The following is an 8,002-nucleotide window of genomic DNA, read 5'->3' as shown; positions in this document are numbered from 1 at the left end:
AGAGACAATATAAGCCCGCGGACATTTTTATCGTTCCTTGGAACCCACCCACGAAATTCCTGCGCCAAAACAATCTGACCGACTTGAAGTAACAGTACGTGAGTGTTTTTATTTATAATAACAATTATTACTACTCTATATAAGTTTATTTTAAATTCCTCTTGGACGTCAGAGGACCTACCATCATCAGTCGTGAAGTCCTTCTTCTAATTACAATGATCGAAGGGATTCTGCGAAGGCATACGAGAGCCCTAAGTGGTAATCATCCCCTGATGGCTATTCCCTATGGCCGGATGCTCAAAAACCAAATAAGTTTCTTCTCCAAGAGTTTGTGAGCGATAAAAAGCCCCCAGGAGTTTTCTTCTCAGTCTCTGATTATTCTAGACGTGATCCACCCACGAAAGAGAGTTCTCTTGACATTCCGCTGGCTTAAAATCAGTATTAGTCAGTCTGTCGTTCCTATCCATTCGGCCTTAATACACGGAATGTTTTTGATTCTCCGCGATGACCATTTCGACGTCCCTTCAGGTGATGCCGGTCCTTATATATATATTCTCCAGCGAATGCTCTTCAAATAACAGGTTGATAGATTTTTACTCCGCTAAAATTAGCCCGAGGGTTTTTTTTTTAAAGTTTGTCATTTTTAAAAAATACTTTTTCGTCTTTTAAATTTATTCTTCGGACAAGTATAACAATTAATCCTCAATCACTGTAATCCCGGCAAGCTGTTTGAAATTTAAATAATATAAATATTAAAATAGTGTTTAAATTTAAATATAAGCGAAAATAAAGATCCAGTTAGGTGGGGAATTACTGGCATTACAAATCGCATTCAAATGAGAGCGTTGTATGTATATATATGCCTTGGTCTTGGTCCTGCATAAACGTTCTTGGAAAGGTATTCTCAAAATTCAAGATCATAATAATCATTTGAATCGGTCCACTTAGCGTGCGTGTAATTTGTCCAGGATGTTTTTCTGTTTTGACTCTTTTTTGCTTTCTCCCACTTTAGTTTAATCTTCTTTAAGCCAACACCCCGTCGCCAATCCACTCGATCCTCTCAAAAAGTTAGTCATATTTTTTACTTTTTTTTCGAAGCCAAAAGACATAATAACCGTGATAAGCAGGATTATCGAAATCATAATTTAAAATTATGATTATTTATTTTGTTATCTAATAAGGAATTATTTTTTGTAATTGATTCGCTGCATTATGAGTTCAAATCACTGCACTAAAAAAAACTAGTTTAAAAAAAATTTTGCGTTGAAAATTTGATTTGTTTTAAGATAGTTTGTTTAAATTAATTCTAGAATTTTAGAACAGAATTTTATTTTAAAATTAAAAATTATTTTAAAATTAAAACACAAGGTAATAATTAATTAATTTTTTTTTAGGATATCAATAGTTTATTATTAATGTATTTTTTGATTAAAAATTGAATTTCTGATTAATTTTTCTTCTATAAAAAAACAAGATTAAAAGAAAAGATTTTAAATTTTCTAAAAAAAATCATTTATATTTTTCTTAACAATTTTTTTTTTTAAATTAAGACACAAGGTAATATTAATTAATTTTTATTTTTAGGATATCAATAATTTATTATTTTTGTTATTTTTTTGATGAAAAATTTAATTTTTGATTAATTTTTCTTTTATAAAAAAAAAAGATTAAAAGAAAAATTTTTAATTTTCTAAAAAAAATCATTTATATTTTTCTTAACAATTTTTTTTCTCAAAAATTAAGACACAAAGTAATATTAATTAATTTTTTTTTTAGAACATCAATAATTTATTATTTTTGTTATTTTTTTAATGAAAAATTTAATTATTTCTGTTGATTTTTTTTTTTTACAAAAAAAACAAGATTAAAAGAAAAATATTTTTTAAATCAATGATAGAATAATAAAAAATTTTTTTTCCAAAATTTTGTCTAATCTACAAAGAAAGTCAAAGAGAATTTGCAAAAAAAAATTAGCACTAACTTTCGTGACACGAGTGAACCTTCCGTGATACTACTATGATTTAAAAATAAAATTATGTATTGAGAATAACTTTCTCAAGTATATTATAGTTATTCCGTTAAAGTATATAACATGATTATAAATTTGAATTATTTCGTCTACTTAGATGAGGTCTAAAAATTTTTCCGGCGCGTATAATAACAATAATTAAAAATTCCAGATTAATAAAATGTTCGAGGTCGATTAACCCCGTTTGCGGATGATTTTGTGTGCTCAAAAAGTGTAACGAGTTTGCGGGTTCTTTTGAAGGGAATAAACGCGATGATGTAACACAAGTTTAATTACAACTTTGTAATTAAAACTTGAAAATAACTTCTTGAATTTGAAATAAACTTCAAGATAAACTTAATTTGCACTCTGTAAATTAGCTTACGTCGGGAAGACATGATGATGATGAGGTGTATATCTTATAAAGAGTTGATATTAACTAAAAGGTCTTACTTTTTTTATTTTTTTAAGTATTTACAAAAGTTGTAATTGAAAATTTTCTACAAATCCTAGTAATTTTATTTAATTAATAGACCAAACAATATTTTACCATTGCTGGTAATTCATTTAAAAATAATTAAGTAAAAATTCGCGTAAAATTTTTTTTTAATTACATAATTCTTAAAAATTTAATTGAAAATAATTTTAGACTTTCAAATTTTCTAAAAAAATTTTTTTTTGATTCCAAAAAAATAAAAATTTCTAATCCCAACTTTTGACTCAAAAATTGAATTATAAATTTTAATTAAAATTAAAAAATTTGCAACTCTTGAGTGAACCCTTAAATTTTTTTTAAGAAAATTAAAAACTAACATAAAAAAAAAAGTTTTATTAAAAATTTTCTCGAGCGTGATCTCGTATTGGATCTGCGTTTCTACTCTTTCATCTTCCCTGTCTGAACGGTACACCCATGACGATAAATCATGGTAAGCGGTAACTAGTAACCGATTCACATTTATACGACTGTTGTGAGATATTAGCTATTACAAAGAATTATGAGCAAGTCTCCACTCTTGTGTATCGCTATCTCACTCAACTTATCATCTATTCTCTTTTTTTTCTCTCTTTCTCTTTTGTATATAATAATTCCACAATGACTGTGATCGCGCGTTATGAATTACACCGCGAAACCCGCTATCGTTTCGGTTTTCGAATTAGGCGTCGTAATGATGGACGGCTCATCCGATACCAACAACCTAAGACGCTAAGATCCATCTGTTCTGTGGAGTATTTTTCATTTGCCGTAATGCACCACGGAGAATTAACTTTTTATAGTAGATACGCATCCAAGAAAATTTTCTTATGCTAGAAATACCACTTTTTTAAAAAGGATTAATTAATCATGCCTTTAATTCCGCAATGGAATTATATTTTGTTGTTAATTCTATTTTACTGATTTATTATTTTCATTATTCATCTTCATCTTCATCTCGTATTCAAATAATTATTTTTTCTATTCATTGCATGCGTTTTACATAAGCCATATATCGGTGCTTGCTAGAAATTATTTTTAAAATTCGATCAAAAATAAGTTTTAAATATATTTTATAATGAGTGGACGTCGAAAAAAAAAATTTTTTGTATTTTTAATGAAAAAACTTGATCTTTAATTGAAAATATTATTATTTTATTAATCTTTCATACTTTTGATCACAAATTGGTTGGAAGAAAATTTATCATGATCCAAGGTATTGCTAACCAAAATTTATTAAAATTAATTATTCTGAAGCGAACACAGTTGTAGTTTCAATATCTTGACAATGTTAATTGTATTGAATTATAACAATGTTTCATTGTTATAATTCATCTTTATTTTGAGGTGATTTTCCAGTTGGAAAAGCCGAAATGTTGAATGGTTGAAGAATTAATGACGTTGGAGAATAAATAGCATGAATCATTTGATAATTAGAGCATTCACCGACGTGTTCATGATAACAGTGTTCAGTTATATTAAAAAAATAGTGGTGTTCGCATTTAACTCGATATAAATTACATCCGTAGGAATGTTGTTTCTTATAAGTATAATGGTAATTAAATCTGTATGGAAAATATGTGAACGGTCGAACCGATTGTTTGTTAGGCCAAAATTGATAAGCTTTAACCTTATTACAATCTCCTACCAATGAGTATGTCCAGAAACTTTGATGATTGAGATTATTGGGTACTCAAATATTATGGGTACTCAAATGAATGGTCTCGATGAGTATAATGTCGGAATGAGCTTATATCTTTAAAAATGACAATAGTTCAAAAGATACAAGGTCATTTCTTAATAATGACTTTTATTAAATTGCACTGTACTTTTTTAATCATTGACATTTTTAAAGATCTAAGCTCATCTCGATGTGACACTCATCAAGAGCTTTCATTTGAGTACCCACATGCATTTTGATATATTTTACATATATACATATATATATATATATATATATATATATATATATATATATATATATATATATATATATATATGAAAAATTAGTGTGGGTACTCAAATGAAAGGTCTCGATGAGTATAATGTCGGGGTGAGCTTATATCTTTAAAATATCATTAGATGACAAGATAGCAATGTCATTTCTTAATTATTGACATTTTTAAAGATATAAGCTCATCCCGATGTTATAATCATCAAGACCTTTCATTTGAGTACCCACATGCATTTTTGATGTATTTTCCATGTATACATATATATAAATATATAAATATATGAAAAATTGATGTGGGTACTCAAATGAAAGGTCTCGATGAGTGTAATATCGGGATGAGCTTATATCTTTAAAATTGTCGATAGTTCACAAGACACAAGGTCATATTTTAATTATGTATATAGAAATAGAGTATTTTCGAATGCAGCCCTAAATACTTATCATAATAAATTGACTATTGGTGAGAATGATATGAAACCTTGAAAAGGCACAACTCGAGGTCAAGAGTTATCTAACGATTTCATGTAATTTTGTAGATGACAGAAATTCCTAAAGTTTTAAACCCCAATAAAAATATTAAATAAATAATCGTATTCAAGCTATCATTTAATTCTTAACATGATGATACACATTCTAGTTAAAATCTCATATAAATATATACATACATCCATACATCTCTAGACTTAGACTTTTAGATTCTAGTAGCCTGTGGGCCCATCTGAAACTCGGCATGACAATTAAATCTCTTTTAATCGCTGGTGAGTAATTGTTCGAAATTAGAGTCGCTGTCAGTTTGGACCGCATGAATTCGAGCAGCTCTTTCATTATCCTCTACTCCACACTCGAGTAGACAGACATGGAGAAAGAAAATCAGAGAGTACGAAAAATAAAATTTCGAATAAAAAAGGCATCCTTTCACTCTCGCTTTATTATATCGTTCTGGTATCTCGCAATGTAGAGGTATATACTCTGGCTTTTTTATCTTTTATCTTGCTCTACTGTTCCACAGCAGCACTTAGCAAAATACATCCCAGTGATTATTGGCCGCGATAATGATCGAGTCGCTTGGATGCGAGAGTTGTCTATGCCAAGTTGAGATTATTGCTGCCCATCCAGTCCATCCTTAGGCAATGCGAGGGTGGTTATTAGGACCCAGTAACATCTTAAAGTCTCTTGTCACGCCCTCCTTGCTCTCAATCCTCACCCAAGTACCTGTCACTTTTTTAACTCAACAGTTTTTTTGTTTAATAATAATAACAATCATAATAACTTTAATTTATCATTGTAAAGTTGCGGATATTTTTTATTGTAACTTTAGATTTTTTAACAAGTAAAGTCAAAAAGTTCATTCGAATCCTAATTTTAATCCTTAAATATTTTTTTATAAATTAAAATTTTATTTTGATTATTTTATTTTAATAATTATTTTAATTAGCATTAATAATCATTTAATAAACTTTTTATAATAAAGTATTGTAATATTTTTCGTTTTAATTGTAAGAGTTATTATTGAGGATGGTAATGGTCACTATCGAGGATAATAATTATGATTTTTTATGTGGAATTTAAATTAGCTTAGAAAATAATTATTATAGTTTATGATGGTAACTGTTACCATTTTTCAATTATTATTTATTTAATAACCTAAGTGCTATTTAATGAATATTAAGATATTTTGCATGGATATTCTGACAAAAGATATTTTATCTCAAGGATATTTTGTCCGTGGATATAGACTCCGGTCACCGTACTATTAAATGCTACAAAATTAAATTAAAGAAACCTACAATAACTAGATGGTTGTTTTTACTATTTAAATTTATTTTTGTAATACCCGACTAAACCAACAATTTCAGATAAGGTCCTTAAAAAATAATAAAAAGTTCATTTTTATTTTATAATTCAATATTTCAAGATTTCTTAACTAACTCTTTATTATAGGGCAACTTCTAACTGTCTTGTTAGGGGAAAATTTAGCGACCATGCGCCACCTCTCGGGAATTCCCAGAACTAGGTTTAATCGAAATGATTGTATAGCTATAGTAAGCATAATATGTCGTCACATCAGGATATATCAAACTAGTATTTAGTTATATTATTTTTAATCAATCTTAATAAATTCGGATTGATATTAATTTTTTTTAAATATATAATTAAATGAACATTATAAAAATGATGTGAAAAAATAGATTTTATTTTTTTTTTTTAGCGCGTATGGCTGAATTAAATTAGCCAAAATAATTTACGATTTATTTTTTGGATAAAAATTTTTCTATTTCATCACCTTAATTATTTTTCTAGTATAAATATAATTTTAAGAGAAAATTATTATTTATTACAAACCGTAATTTTTATATCAACCACACGATTTTTATAGCCAATTATGATAAACATTAACTATGAGTTTAATAATCAATAACAGTATTCGTTAAGCCGCCGACTACTTATTATTAATTCGCAAAAAGAACTTGGCTACCAGTTGGCTATAAATAAAATAAATAAAATAAATGAAATAAATAAAAAATGTAAAATGATAACCCGAAGACAAATACATAAAACGTGGATCTAAAAATGGTATTAAATAAAAAAAATAAGTGAAGTGATGTGATGTGATGAGTAAATCCCTACAAGGAGCTTCTACTCCATTAACGACAATTTAATGTTAAATTAAATCCTCCCTCTCGCAATGTAATGCAGCTTCTTGAAATAGCCGACCGCGAAGATATAAAAAGGGACAGGGTATGATCATCAGAACTAAACAAAAATACAAATATATAAAAGTAAAGAAGCGGGTCGTAATGGCACTTGGAACGACATAGTCGTTGGTTATACACGGTGCTCGTTCGAATACTCTATCCTAACTTATATACGACCGGTTTTTATGTTACTCGTTCACCATCAGGGATTCTTAACGATCGAATTTACCGATCAACACTCAACTTTTATCGATTATTCCCCAGCGTCCTTAAACTTGGACATTTACGTTATATTACGACAATAACCGCCGGATCGTACCTCCATTGATGTAATTTCAAGAATCCAGTAGCTAATTTAATCTTATGTGCCCGCAAGTTTAATATTTTAATTATTGCAATTTTTAGATCAATTTTATTTTATTAAAATTATTTATAGAGGATACATTGTTCTTTTTGTTATAAATACACTCATATTGTAAGGATCTGTATTGATAAAAAATTAATTTAATTCAAGAAAAAATTTTTTAGCTAAAAAAATATCTATTTTATTAAGAGAATAAGAAACATTTTGTGTCTAGGAGAGTCATGATAAAATCGATTTTTTTTAGTAAAATTTAGTGTCATTGCAAAGGTCTTGATTTAAATTTGTGCCTCTAAAAGGTTTTATAGTATTTTCACCGATACTCAATTTATTATGAGAAGTATTTAGGCTGCATTCAAAAATGCTCTATCTATAGATACATAATTGAGAAATGACCTTTTATCTTGTAAAGTATTGACATTTTTAAAGATATAAGCTTATTCCGATGTTACACTCATCAAGAACTTTCATTTGAGTGCCCACATGCATTTTTGATATATTTTTCATATAT

Source organism: Cotesia glomerata, linkage group LG6 (assembly GCF_020080835.1).
Source record: "Cotesia glomerata isolate CgM1 linkage group LG6, MPM_Cglom_v2.3, whole genome shotgun sequence".
NCBI lineage: Eukaryota > Metazoa > Arthropoda > Insecta > Hymenoptera > Braconidae > Cotesia > Cotesia glomerata.
Note: the sequence above shows the minus strand (reverse complement) of the source record.